The sequence below is a fragment of the Cimex lectularius genome, unplaced genomic scaffold, assembly GCF_000648675.2.
Source record: "Cimex lectularius strain Harlan isolate CLEC.00 unplaced genomic scaffold, Clec_2.1 scaffold171, whole genome shotgun sequence".
Lineage (NCBI taxonomy): Eukaryota > Metazoa > Arthropoda > Insecta > Hemiptera > Cimicidae > Cimex > Cimex lectularius.
In genome coordinates, this window is record NW_019392711.1 from 825,089 (window position 1) to 840,046 (window position 14,958).

The following is a 14,958-nucleotide window of genomic DNA, read 5'->3' on the forward strand; positions in this document are numbered from 1 at the left end:
CCACGTACACAATTCTTTAAGGTGAGATGTTATTTGAATCGTCACTTCCTGAGGAGAATCATAGCCCGAGCTGTTGGCCTCCTCGGTCACCCGATTTAATTCCACTCGACTATTTTCTCTGGGGCCGTTTAAAATCCAAACGTTTTGGAGATTGGAATTCGGATTTTCGAGAACATACAGTAAAATCTTTCAATCAATTAATTATTCTTTCTAAGGTCTTGGTTGAGATAAAAATGTCAGTGTCACGAGCGGGATTCGAACCCACGACCTTCGGTTAAATACTCCACTACTCTACCACTTAAGCTATCGTGACTCCGATCCTCTCGAACACCAACTCTCCATCTCAACCTACAACCGTTCGAATTTTCTCTGTTTTCGCCATTTTCAAATGTCGTGTAATCGGATAGGATTCTCAGCGACTTATGAACTGGCCACGGGGAGGTATTTAATGAAGTGATACTTCTTTTACTTTTGAAGTATTAATTTATTCACGTTTTGGTAGTCAATTGACTACGAAAACGTAAATAGATTAATACAGTAAAATAAATGTTATATGAAATAATACAGTGATATCTCTTCGTCGAAATGAAGCTGCGGTTTCTTTTTACCATCACTTTGTCATAGATTTCTTTTTGCCATGACTTTGGCACTGGTTTCTTTTTGTCATGACTTTGTCACTGGATTCTTTTTGCCATCACTTTGTCATTGGTTTCTTTTTGCCATGACTTTGTCACTGGTTTCTTTTTGCCATCACTTTGTCACTAGTTTCTTTTTGCCATGACTTTGGCACTGGTTTCTTTTTGTCATGACTTTGTCACTGATTTCTTTTTGCCATGACTTTGTCACTAGTTTCTTTTTGCCATCACTTTGTCATTGGTTTCTTTTTGCCATGACTTTGTCACTAGTTTCTTTTTGCCATCACTTTGTCATTGGTTTCTTTTTGTCATGACTTTGTCACTGATTTCTTTTTGCCATGACTTTGTCACTAGTTTCTTTTTGCCATCACTTTGTCATTGGTTTCTTTTTGCCATGACTTTGTCACTAGTTTCTTTTTGCCATCACTTTGTCATTGGTTTCTTTTTGTCATGACTTTGTCACTGATTTCTTTTTGCCATGACTTTGTCACTAGTTTCTTTTTGCCATCACTTTGTCATTGGTTTCTTTTTGCCATGACTTTGGCACTGGTTTCTTTTTGCCATGACTTTGCCACTGGTTTCTTTTTGCCATGACTTTGTCATTCGTTTCTTTTTGCCATGACTTTGTCATTCGTTTCTTTTTGTCATGACTTTGCCACTGGTTTCTTTTTGCCATGACTTTGTCACTGGTTTCTTTTTGCCATGACTTTGTCACTGGTTTCTTTTTGCCATGACTTTGTCATTGGTTTCTTTTTGCCATAACTTTGTCATTCGTTTCTTTTTGCCATGACTTTGTCACTGGTTTCTTTTTGCCATGACTTTGTCACTGGTTTCTTTTTGCCATGACTTTGTCACTGATTTCTTTTTGCCATGGCTTTGTCATTTTTTCACCAATGTGAAATCCGAATGTATACCATTGTTTCAGTGTAACAAATCCTTTAATACGATGTGTCAGGATGTATAGGGTAGTAGTTAAAAATTTTGTCATTGAACTGAGCTTGAGATACTCAAAAAAAAAAAAAAATTGAAACTATACTAAAAAATATTAAACATATATTTTATTTTTTTAAATTTATTTTTTGGTAGCAAGAGAAATTCAGCCGGGCCGTCTACAAAGGAACCCTGTGTAACGAATGTGTAAAAGAATTTCAATAACATTATGATGAACATATTTTAAGCTCAAAAATTTGCCTTTTATAATTCTCCTGCGAGGTAAGTGTGGATGAATTCAAACTGACTTGTTACATTTCCTAACAGCAAGTTGTAGTGGGGTCTACACAACCCGGCTTCGACCCTGTTTTCCATTCAAACATCAGCAACACCCTTCTACTACGCGTAACTTAGTTGGTATATAGTCAACCGAGACGAGATAGGCTCGTTTCCGTGCACCGAAACTTAAATTTATACTAAGATAAATAAGGATATTTTCATTGTTATATTTACACCTACATAATCGAGTGCATTATTAAAAGACACCATTTGCATAAGTACAAAATTTCCTAACTTCGTGTTTCCGGATGAAAAGAAATCACTTCAATAAATTACATAATCTCATAAACAAGAAAAAAAAAGTTACGTAACAAAGGGAAACATTTACGTAAGAAAAATATCGTGACAAGTACTTGTACGATATAAACAGGAAGGTCTGAATAAAAAATTCATCAGCCGTTCACATTTTAATTTTAATAGATGTTGAATTTAACAAACTTATATGTTTGGCTTTTAATGATTTATGTTTTCTCACCATTATGGAAAATATAATTGATCAAAATCTATCTTTAATTGTTTGTTTTATTTATTAAAAATTGTAAGCTACTGTTATCTCCTAACGTGTTTTGTATATGTATATATACATATTATAGAAATGGAGCTTTTTTTAAAAATATATATTAAGACTATACGCAAAATGGTTGCCTAATAGGAACGAATAACCTTGTTCGACTCGTATGACCGTTTGACAACTGCGCTGTAACAACAAATCTATCAGACAACGGCCTAGGAACATTTTAAATGCTTACGTAGCACAGTATGGGAATTAGGAATGTGTAAATTACACATTTGAAACAAGTTAACCACTAATTTTGCAAGTTTTTATGGGGTTGTTAAGGATTATTTTTAAAATCACTAGGGATGTAGATGTTTTTTGTACTAGAATCTGTGATTTTAATGATTTACACGAACACTCATCGGCAATATAACGACAATATATGTTGTGAATATTGGGTGTAAGGTAAGGTTGTTAACTTAAATTAGAATTGTCCACACCAAAATTTTCGCCGGTTGAAAAAGCTTACCTACTAAAAAGTAGGAATGAGCATCGATAATCGATGTTTTCAACATCGATGCTACTGTGTCGTTGTTTTTTGGCCATCGATGGGCTGTCGATTATAAACTTTTTCAGTTTTTCATAATTTCCAATTTAGTGAATAGGGAATGACCAGTATTCTTCTGATATGAATGTGACCTATCAGAACCTGTCAGGAGTTGTTTAATTTGATGCCTTAGTGGCACATCTGTTCCCTCTGAACGATTATTTTCCAAAAATGGACAGATTATTTTGAAAACCTGAAATCGTTTAGAGGATAAGTTGGCTTTAAAGCTACTTTATCCTTTTTTAATTGCGTTCCGGAGAAGATGCGGTTGTGTTTCATCGTTTTTTTTTTTTTTTTTTTTTAATAAAATTTAAAAATAAAATTTTAAAATTAAAAAAAAAAATAAAAAATTAATAAAATTTGCAGGCACAAAATAATTTAACAATAGACGTATTTTATTTAAAAGAGTCCGAGAGATCTATACACAACTATAAATGAAACCAAAAGCAAAAAGATTCCTAATAAATGTTATTTAAAAAATTAATTAATTATTAATCAAGTCCCTAATGAAGGTTTAGAAAAGGCGAAATTTGACAAATTAGCTTATGTTTCTAAAGTGGGACATAAAAATAATGTATGCATATGAAAATAATTTATGGTTTGAGTAATGATTACTCAAAAAACCATCGATGTGCAGACTATAGAGTCGATGGTCGACCACCATCGATGGTGAGGTTCCGATGTTTAATCGATGGCGGCCATCGATGTTTTTTTATCGATGTTCATTCCTACTAGAAATAGCTATTTGTACACAGATTATTTAAGAATTTGTAAGAGGTTAATTCTTCTGGTATTTGACGCTAAAAATTATTATTTTCTGTATAGATAACTCGGTTTTTTTACTTTTTTTTTTTTTTTGAGCAGCTGTTACTGTTTTGAGCATAACTCTTTCCCTAACTGTCAGCCAATTCAGTTTAACATTGTATGATGTTACATGCTCAAATGGTTTTCAATTGAAGATGTAGCTCATACATGAATTTTAACATTTTTGTAACGTATTGATATTTTCCCTATCATTAATTCACAAGGCAATAAGCAATACTCAAACAATGGTTTCGTTCTGTGTGGACGACTATTGACTGTTTAATAAATTCTCTTTGGGTTTGATATACCCATTAAAAATCTATTAGAGTCAATAACTGATTTTCAGAATAAATACGAGAATGTAAGCGCAAAAGTGAGATACTTGGAAAGAGAAAATAGAAAGCGAATTTTAATAACTTTTGGAGATTCAGATGAATTCAGTGATTATTGAGAACAAGAAGTTCTTCGTTCCAAGAGGTTACAGGTGCTCGCAAGCGTCTGCGTGAGGTCAAGTGTTTTGAAATGTTGTTTTGAATAGTTTACTGGAAATCCTAGAAGAAATAGGGGTAAAAATCGTGGTTTTTCGTAGATGACGTTGTAGAAATAAGCGAACACTAAAAAAGGGCTCCAGGAAAGAACTAAATTAGTGAAAACTATAGTAAAATTGTGTAAGGAGTCAAACCTGAGGATATCAGATGAAAAAGGTCATACACCAAGGCTCAAAGTAAACTTACGACCCCATTCATTGATCAAATAGCTGGAAAAGCAAAATATGAGAGGCTATGAGGTACAATTTTGTCAAGTAAGAATCACAAGATAGAAAATGTTATTGAGCCAACTATATAGTAGGGGTATTCACGATCTTTCCGTTAATCTTGTTAACTCCTGTTAGATCGAGAAATATGATGACGTAGACTTGTAAGAACCGGATAGTTAACATTGCTCGATCTAACAGGCCAGGGCCAATGTTAGGGTTAGGTAGAAAATGTAGTCACGTTGCTATCCGTTAGCGTAGGTAACCAACATGGCAGTCATAAATTTAACAGCTGTTTTTTGTTTACACGTATTTTTAGTCTTAAATACCCATTGATTAAATCTGATCAATATATTACATTTGTTAATTTTTGACCTGTCCTTATACTCTCATTCGTAGTAGATACATCCCATATCCTATGAAGTTGTATGACCTTAGGTTAAAAGTCTTTGTTAGTACTTTTCGAGTGATAGATAGCATATTGAATGAAAGAGTTGATTAATTTTCCTTTTTATTAACTTCTGGCATTCCACCATTCTGGCACCATCCCAAACTTAAAGAGGCGCATCCTGGACACCAAACCTGAAAAGAAAACCAAAGTCAGAGGATAGCTTTACTGAAATCCAAGAAAGGATAAAACCTCGAATGTCCTCAAAGTTATCGCCTATGCATAACCATTGTCGTTATTTATTAAAGTAAAATTGCTGCAAGACAAATTAAACACGGACAATCGCCTCATCTAGTAGTTGTAGATTGAATGGATCTAAATTGGCTGCAGAAAGCCTCTAAATACTAGTTTTCAGTATTCCAGAAACAATGGAACATTGACTCTTGAAGACTCCTCGTAACAAGGATAAAAGAGAAAGCGCAAATGGGGATTCGGTCAATTTAGATCATCATTATTTTATAGGCATACTAATTTTGTGTTATCAATTAGTGTTTTTTTTATTGTAACTATTGTAAATTATGATTAGCTAAAAATTATGTTGAGATTCGAACCGTGATATGACTAGACTGATGAGTCAATATCATGGATTTAACTATTGCCCCCCCGCATATCAATGTTATCTCGAGTCTGAGGAGCCAGCCCTGTCTATAATTACTTAACGGCTTTTAATAAATTACTCAAATTGTTTTCAAATTTGACATTTACCAAGATAATTTGTTTAAAAAAATTACAAAAGTAATATGATAACTGATAGTATAATATGTAAAATAAGAATCATGTGGTAAAAAATAATATTATAAAGTTTAATAATTGAATTTTTTGTCGTAAATATACCTAGAAATTGCGTTGATTCTTCGGATTGACATTGCCGAGCTCAATAGTGGAAAACGCTTGCATACAGAAGCTGGCCGCGATACAGATGAAGCAGCACTTTATTAGTTGCATCATTACTATCAACAGAACGACTATAAGGACGTATTTAGCCGGTAGGAAGTTGGTCAGAGCTAGAAGGATGAAAGCGAGGGGCGTAATGAGCACTATGGCTTTTATAAAGAGAAGAAAGAGGGTCCACACCGATATACATCGTTCTGACTTGGATTGTATGGAGAAAAGGAGGAAAATGTTGCAAATGGCTTGCAAGATAAATATTACAAAAAGATAGATACTCGCGTGACGGGCGTGTTTTCTTTGATCTTCATTTCTCTCTTCATCCATGCTGATTGTGAATGTGGACGGTTCGACGCAATAGTTTATGATCAAGTTTTGAACGCCGAAAACCAGGGTAACAAGCAGCGACACCCAACCGATCGTCTTCGTTCCGCTTTCGATTTGCAACCCACATCTCGTCGATAAACCATTATAGAGTTTATACATATTTAAGGTACACGTTATATATATATATATTTTTTTGTTTTTATAGAAAAAACCATCTGATTTTCCTAAAGTTACGTTTCATAAAACATACATGAAAAATGTTTCCGATATTTTTGGTTATACGTAGAGGATTAGACTTCCCAATCCCCCCAGCTAATCGGATTTGTGCTGCTGCTCTCGCAAATCTTCGAATCTGAATTTAAAAGACCTCAATTCAGTCGAGACAATAATTTTTATTTGTGATGTCAACGAGTTTTACATTTTGCTAAACGTTATTTTTCAGTATGAATCTTTCTAAATAATTTTATATAACAGAGACAGTGGTTTAATATATTATTATTACGATTGTGCAGGGGTGCCCCTTGACTCCGAGATAAGAGGAAGTCGCCTCCAGAGGTGTTGGCCAGAGCCCGGACAGGACACATTATCAAGGTACCGCATGATTTGATTTCTTAAACTTATCTGCAACCTTAGCAGGCAGAGAGGAAGACACGGAGAGTTACAATACGCCTTCCGATTACCAATTATAAACTATTTAAAAAAAATAACAATCGCGTCAAGAGGACTCCATAAATGTACAAAAACAGGCATCAAAAACAACTTGGTATCCAAGACAATGAAAATTTAGAACAACAGAAATATTCACAGAAATAAGTACTAAATTTTAGACTTATTGCTCAGTAAAATATGATAATAAATAACTTTCTTGTTATATTTCCTATTTTTTCTTTCTTATCTAGTTGCTAATTTGAGAAAATTTAATTTTTACCAAAACGTGTGTATATATATATATATATTATAATGGTCTAAAAAGTGAAAAAGTACTAAAGATCTAACAGTCTTACAGCAAAGTCTGTTGGTTTTTTTTTATCTTTAATTTTTATTTCTTCTTATACGTAAAAGCAATAGAAATAAATACTAACTGAATTTTTTAATTGTTCACGCTCATCAAGATATACCATTTATAATGTAGTTAAAAAATTAAATGGATCGGATGAATTTAATAGAAACTTTAAGAAATATCCATTAGCATATTACAAATTTTATGTAAGTTGGTTTAAGATTTATTGATCATTTAAATTTTGACATGGAAGGATCCAACTCCAAACCTATAGCAATACTTTTTTTTATTTATTTTTTTTTTAAAACGAGGTTAAACAACAGCAGAGGTTTTATCAACCCCGGCGGGAATTTCTTATACGCTCAACTGAGTGTAGAAATTTTTAAGTGGATTCAAGGAGAGGGGTACAAATAATATCTGGGTATTATAATATAAAATAAACTTGGCAAAAATGAATAGGGTAATTTGTAATTTATTCTTATTTTATTAATTTTCTTTACTTTTGTTAGGTGGATAATACAAAATAAAAAATACAAACCAAAACAAAAAAAATTGTTAAACCTCATTTTTAATAACGGATTTTACTTAAGAATAGTAAATATGAAGACAAATCATTTTGTAAACAAACATCTTTTCTCCATTTTAATCTTTTTAACCTCTCTTGAACTAAAAGTTTGCAATATTATTGTGAGAATGAGTCACGCAGGTCACTGGCAAGTGGATATTGCAGAGGTAGTTGGTGTTTCTCAAAGCGTCTCACTCGGGGCTTAGCCGAATTCGTGGAATTTACTGGAAGTGCCAATAGGAGGCCTGGTAGTGGATCTCAGCGCAGTACGATCCTAAGGGAGGACAGAAATATTGCCATTGCTGCAAGAAGGAACCCTTTCCATAGTGCCCGCCAGATTAGAAATGGAGTACAACATGTTTTGGCAAGGCCTTTATCAACATCTTATACCCCTTTGAGACAACCTGCAACAACAGCCCACCACCAGTAACTCAGGAGAATATGATGCAGAAAGTGCCTAGAAGAGAACACCAATTGGAATGCTGTTATTTACTGATGAGTCGCATTTCTGTTTGTATAATTGATAGCAGGCTCCGAGAACAGGGGATGCGTACAATGCCCCAGTTTGTGCTTCATTCAGTGCAGTTTGGAGGAGGCGGTGTAATGATCTGGGATGGGGTTTGCACTGGAGAAGGAACTGGACTCCATATTGTTGAAGGCAACCTCATTGCAGTCCGTTATGTTCAAGAAAGTATCGAGGAATACACACCTCAAACCAGGAATCTCTTTGCCAGGGATTTGCGATTACTGGAAAACAATGCCATACCTCATAGAGGTAGAGTTGTTCATCAATGTCCAGAAAACTTGGAAATTTCTCATCTGCCCCTTTCCCCATTATCTACAGACCTCCATTCCATTGAGCATGCAGAGAAAGCTTTTCCATCACCAAGCCAATTGACCTTCAACAATTCAGTGCAGCGCTGCAACATTTATGAAGTGAAATTCCTTATGAAATTAGTGACAACCTTATTAAACGTCTGCCTAACAGGTGCATAGATTAGAGAGCAGAGGCATACACGGTATTAATGGTTTAAAAAAATTATTGTATCCAATAAACAAAATTATGAAAGTAAAATATTTTTTGTGATTTTTTAAAAGCCCTTAATTAAATTTTCCTTCAGAAAAAACATAATAATTTCTATATCAATTTTAATGCAATTTATAATAAAAATAAAACAAAAATTGGGAAAATAAATACTACAAAATTGGCAATAAATCTATTCATTTTTGAGCAGTTTGGTATGATTAACAATTAACAATCTTATTAACTGTTTACATGTAACATTATGTCTCTCTCTCTCTCTCTCTCTCTCTCTCTCTCTGTGTCTGTGTGTCTGTGTGTCTGTGTCTGCGTGTCGGAGTTGAGCACGCTGCCTTCTACGCTACACGTAACAAATAATAATAGAGAATATGATGCAGAAAGTGCCTAGAAGAGAACACCAATTGGAATGCTGTTATTTACTGATGAGTCGCATTTCTGTTTGTATAATTGATAGCAGGCTCCGAGAACAGGGGATGCGTACAATGCCCCAGTTTGTGCTTCATTCAGTGCAGTTTGGAGGAGGCGGTGTAATGATCTGGGATGGGGTTTGCACTGGAGAAGGAACTGGACTCCATATTGTTGAAGGCAACCTCATTGCAGTCCGTTATGTTCAAGAAAGTATCGAGGAATACACACCTCAAACCAGGAATCTCTTTGCCAGGGATTTGCGATTACTGGAAAACAATGCCATACCTCATAGAGGTAGAGTTGTTCATCAATGTCCAGAAAACTTGGAAATTTCTCATCTGCCCCTTTCCCCATTATCTACAGACCTCCATCCCATTGAGCACATGTGGGAAGCATTGCAGAGAAAGCTTTTCGATCACCATCCGCAGCCAGTTGACCTTCAACAACTCAGAGCAGCGCTGCAACATTTATGGAAAGAAATTTCATAACCTCCAAGAGTCTACCAAGAACAGGGGATGCGTACTATGCCCAATGAGTTTGTGCTCTTTTCAGTGGTTCGGAAAAGGCGGTGTCTGGAATGGGATTTACACTGGAGCGTCGAGCTGGACTCCATATTGTTGAAGGCAACCTCCGTTATGTCCAAGAAATTATCGAAGAATACATCCCTCAAACCAGGAATCTCATTGGTAGAGATTTTCTACTTCAGGAAGACAATGCCAGACATCATAGACGCATTGTTGGACGCAAGAAGACCTGCAGGAAAAGCCCCCCACCAGCAACTCAGGAGAATATGGTACAGCGAGTACCTTCAAGAGAACACCAATGCTGTTATGTTTACTGTTGAGTCGCGTTTCTGTCTGAATATTGATAGCAGAAGAAACTGGAACTTACACGACAGAAAAAACATCTTGTACTTGGGACACTGTGGAAAGGGTTCCGTCTTGCAACAATGACAGTACTTCTGTCCTCCCTTAGCGTCTCGTAATGCGCTGAGATCACCACTAGACCTCATATTGGCACTTCCAGTCTCTCGGGATCGAGACCTCATATTGGCACTTCCGGTCTCTCGGGAGACCACTATGTGAAACGCCAACTGCCCCATCGATATCCACTTGCCGGTGACCTCGGTGACTCATTCTCACAATAATATTGTTCACAATACACAAATCTACAATATACAATTTGTTTTATTCAACTAACAAGAATATATATGTTAATTTTTTTAAAATTAATAGAATTATTACAAACTCGCTATTTATTGTTTCCCAGTTATTGTAGGGATTGCCTCCGGATGATTTTCTTTTAATATTTAAAGGATATCAGTACTCCCTACTCAAATGTTATTCGTCCTACAAAGCGCCAAAGCCTGTGCCACCAGTAAGCATCCGCCTATCTTTAGTTAGAAAGGTATAAAATCATTCATCTTTCCTAGTCTTGCCTACAGATGGATTTCTCATTACATAGCTTCTATTTCTCAGATATACGACAGTACTATTCTATGAACTTAGCGCGGGTCATTGTTTTTATTAAAATTAGTGTTCAGTAATACATTCGTCATACAAACTCAACTTCTATGAGACGTTTTTTGCAAATGTTACCTAAGCCGTTATCTCTTTTAGCAAAGTCAAAGGACAAGATTAATTTTCTCCGTTCAGAACCATTATCAAATTTACCGCCAATCCTAGATATTAAACGAATTTGTTTGAATCTAATTAAAACTGCTCACACATGGGCTGAGTTCAAACATGTGCGAGGCACGTTTGTTATCTTTGAAATATGTCAGAAATCCGAGGCAGGGCGGACCTTTGTGTGAGAAACACTGGGTACATTAAAACCTGCAGATGCCTTGGAAATTCTCTCCCGGACGAACAATTTAATTATAGAACTCTTTTAATTCCGAATGCGTGGGCTATTCTTGAAGTGAAAGCAGTCATTCCAAAAAGTGGTGAAGTACTTTTTCTCTGCCCGTTGTATTAGTTTTACCTTATTTCCACGAGGTTTAATAAATCCAAGTGATCGTTATTTCTATTGAATTTATTTGTAAGGTAAATTACTATAAATTTAAGTTCAAAAAGCTGTAGACAGGATACATCGATAGCCAACATTTACCGACATTACGGACCTATTGCACTCCGATCACCTACAAATGTTTTGAACTTTTATTGCTAAAAAAAACGGCGCCGCGTACACAGTTATTACATATTGAGATGTTGTGATGGTTTAATATCACGTCGCGCCGTTAACAATGGGCTTGTTTGGTCATATTAAATATTAACAAATCCAATGAACCGTGAATTAACCTTTTATCATTTTATAATTTCCAAATTAATAAACGTCGATTAAATATTGTCGTATGGTAGAACAATACAGATAATAACTATAATATTTTTGGGAAGAGTAAGGATGTTTTGGCCATATAAAATACTAAAAATCCATTTAACCGTGAATTAATCGCTTATAATTTTTTAATTTATTTATTATTATTGAATATAATATTTTCTCGAACAGCGGTCTTGCTTTGCCAATATTTGCATATTTTGGCCATATAAGATATTAAACAAATCCAATGAACCGTGAATTAAACTCTTAGAATTTTCTAACTTTCAATGTAATATTGTCGTACGGTAGAACAATGCCAATAATAACTATAATATTTTTGAGAAGAGCGGCTATGTTTTGGCCATATAAAATACTACAAATCCATTTAACCGTGAATTAATCTCTTATAATTTTCTAATTTTCAAACTAATAAATTATGGCAGAAAAATATAGTATGGCAGAAAAATATAGATAATAAAGGGGCACTCTCAACACGATACGCAATAATGGCACAATTACACAGAAGACAAACACTTTGAGCTCTGAAGATGATCACAATAAAGATCGAAACGTTGGCACGATAAAGAAAATGTTTTTCTGAAACCTACATCACACAAGACCGCATCTAACGATTTCTGAATAATTATAAATAATAAATATAATATTTTTTCCGAACAGCGGGCATATTTGCCCATACCCATATCCATACTTGCAGCGTCTGAGAACAAAAAACTTTGTTGTCATCAATTAAATATTTGTTGGAAAATAAACTATATAATATATAGTTTAACACTATATAAAATATAATTTTTTAAATTAATTTCCGATTTATTGCCGGAGGGGTTTTTGCCTTTTGTAATAAAGGTTCAGAGATCCTTGACAGGTTGTTTGTCGTTCGAAACTGGCTGGATTGAAAAAAATTGGATACAACTGACGAAGTATAGTACGAGCGCGATTAAATTTCTATTTTGAGGCTGGCGTGAAATAAAAAAATTCTCTTGCCGACAAGTATTAATTTTTGCTAAGAAACACGGCGCCGCGATTATACAGTTCTTACATATCAAGATGTTGTGATGGTTTAGTATCAGGTCGCGCCGTTAACCGGGGGCATATTTTGGCAAATACATAGACAGGGGAAAAATTCCACCCAATTGATTTTTTTCATTTTCTCGATAAAAGAAAATTCCGCCCTTATTTGTCTCATTGTTTTTACCAATAAATATTTGATTATACTATGTTTTAAATTGGGAATATCAATTAGACGTAAACACATTTAATCCTCATTCAAAACAAGCATAAACTATTTTTCAACGTTTACTTTCTATGGAATTTTAAATGTTTATTCAGTCTCATTTGAATTCTGAAGCAATAATTTCTTTAGTTTTCATCGTGGTTCTCTCAATTTAAAGTTTTAAACATAAAAATGTCATTTAATGCTGAGGATGTTTTGCGTGGTGTGTCACTTGATGATGGACGTTCCATCAGGTAAGCAGCTTGCCATCGGAATTCCTACGAACTCTGCGAGACGACGGTAAACGTTCTATTGCCATTATCTTTCTAGTTGCCTTCACTTAGCCCAACTCCAAGCTTTTGTCCAACGGATCTTTCAACCTAGAGAAAGCTCTTTTTAAGGGGGCTCTTAAAAACGAGTTTCACTAGTAGGTATTTATTCTTGAAATATTTTTTGGGCTGAAATTTTTAAACTCCGCATGAAAACAATATAAAGCTAGTTACACCTAAAGAAGCACTACAACAAATTAAAAATTTACCTGCTAAAAAGACTCCAGCATATTACTTCACTGGAGAAATACTAAAACAATTGCCGAAAAAGTGATTAAACTGCGATGCTGCAATCAGACTGCAATATGTTCTCAGCATCTAGAAATTCACAGAAGCCCTTGTGGTTTAAAAAAAACTCCGAGGTCAAATAATATAGACCAATATCGCTACTTCTGACAGTCCCTAAGCTTTTCAAAAAGTTATTACAAAAAAGAATAAAACTCATTGCAGATAAAAAGAAAAACATCCCTGCCCAACCAATTTGGATTCCGAACAAGACACTCAACAATAGACCAAATTTACCGAGCAACGGATTTAATAGAAAATTCTCTTGAAGACAAACAAATTTGTTCTGTTATCTTCCTTGATGTCTCTCAAGCTTTTGGCAAGGTCAGGCATGAAGGACTCAAGTAAAATGAATACTACCAAAGCAAGCTATTATCAGTTCCTACCTAACTGACAGACTGTTTAGAGTCAAACAATAAGATCAATATTCAAAATTAAAAAACTTAAATGCACAAGTGCCACAAGGTAGGATATTAGGTCCACTTCTTTACTTATTATACACCAGTGATTTTCCGAAAATAGATGAGTACAAATTGCAACGTTTGCAGATGACACAGCGGTGATATCAGTAGGACCATCAACCATTCAACCAAAATCCTTCGAAAAAGCTTTTATTAGGACTAAAGAATGGAGAATGAAGCTAACAGTATAAATCAACAAAAACTGGACTCCTACATAACCGAAACCCCGTCAGAAGGTTAAAAAGAACAAAGCCATATGAACTAGTGAAATGTAAATCTTATTGTACCAATGGGTTTAAAAGCACGTAAATATTTATTTATTCTATATATATATTCTATAAAATTAATGGTTGGTCTAATAAGACCAGTCTTAATTTTTTTTTGTGTTGAGTGATAAGCGTTTACATATAGTAAAGTGCAGTATTGATTGCAGTAAGAGAAGTTAACATATTTTAAATAGTGGACAAGAGCTCATACACTAGGGGGCAATTTAATAATTTTACCTCATTTTCCCACTTCGATTCAGGACAAGAACCTAATTCCACGAGTTGTGTTCCACACGGGAGTTAATCTCGTTGGGCAAATAGAATTAAGCCGTTACTGAGTCGCACATATGTACAACTGAGACAATGCCACTGTTTACTCACTTAAGAGAATCTTGAAATAAAGCTTATCTCGCTCCTTTTCAGCATTCCCACCTCCACCCGCAAAAGAGCGAACTTTGGCTCAATCCAACTGCCCATACCGCCCTCTCTTCGTGATGGTCCCTTAGGAAATCAATTCTCGGTATTTATAAATAAATCCGTTGGAACTAGCTTATTGACTCATTATACGTAGGAATAATGCTCAAACCTTATAAGGATAACACGTATCAATTGACAATTCAGCCCAAAAATAACTTGAGCTGTTTCACATTAATTAATCCATTGTTCGAACGTCTCATGTAATCTCGATAAATGGTCCGTTTTTCCGGTTGTGCTTACATACTGGTTTAGGCTTATGCCGATTAATAACGTTGTGTTTTTATGCCACGAAATGAATTCTCCATTAAATCGATGCCAGGTAATCCTTAAAATAAAATGTAAATATC

The 14,958-nt window shown here is 34.8% G+C and overlaps 1 protein-coding gene across 3 annotated transcripts in view; it reads left to right on the top strand.

The window, feature by feature from the left end:
* The window catches only part of LOC106667468, a 170,139-nt gene that overhangs the window by 72,024 nt on the left and 83,157 nt on the right, over positions 1-14,958 (top strand). The window contains exons 1-2 of one of the 3 annotated variants that reach the window (XM_024226365.1): positions 6,302-6,394; positions 6,741-6,819. The gene's annotated coding sequence lies outside the window, so the exon portion shown is untranslated. The other 2 variants (XM_024226364.1, XM_024226366.1) reach the window with 2 other exon arrangements.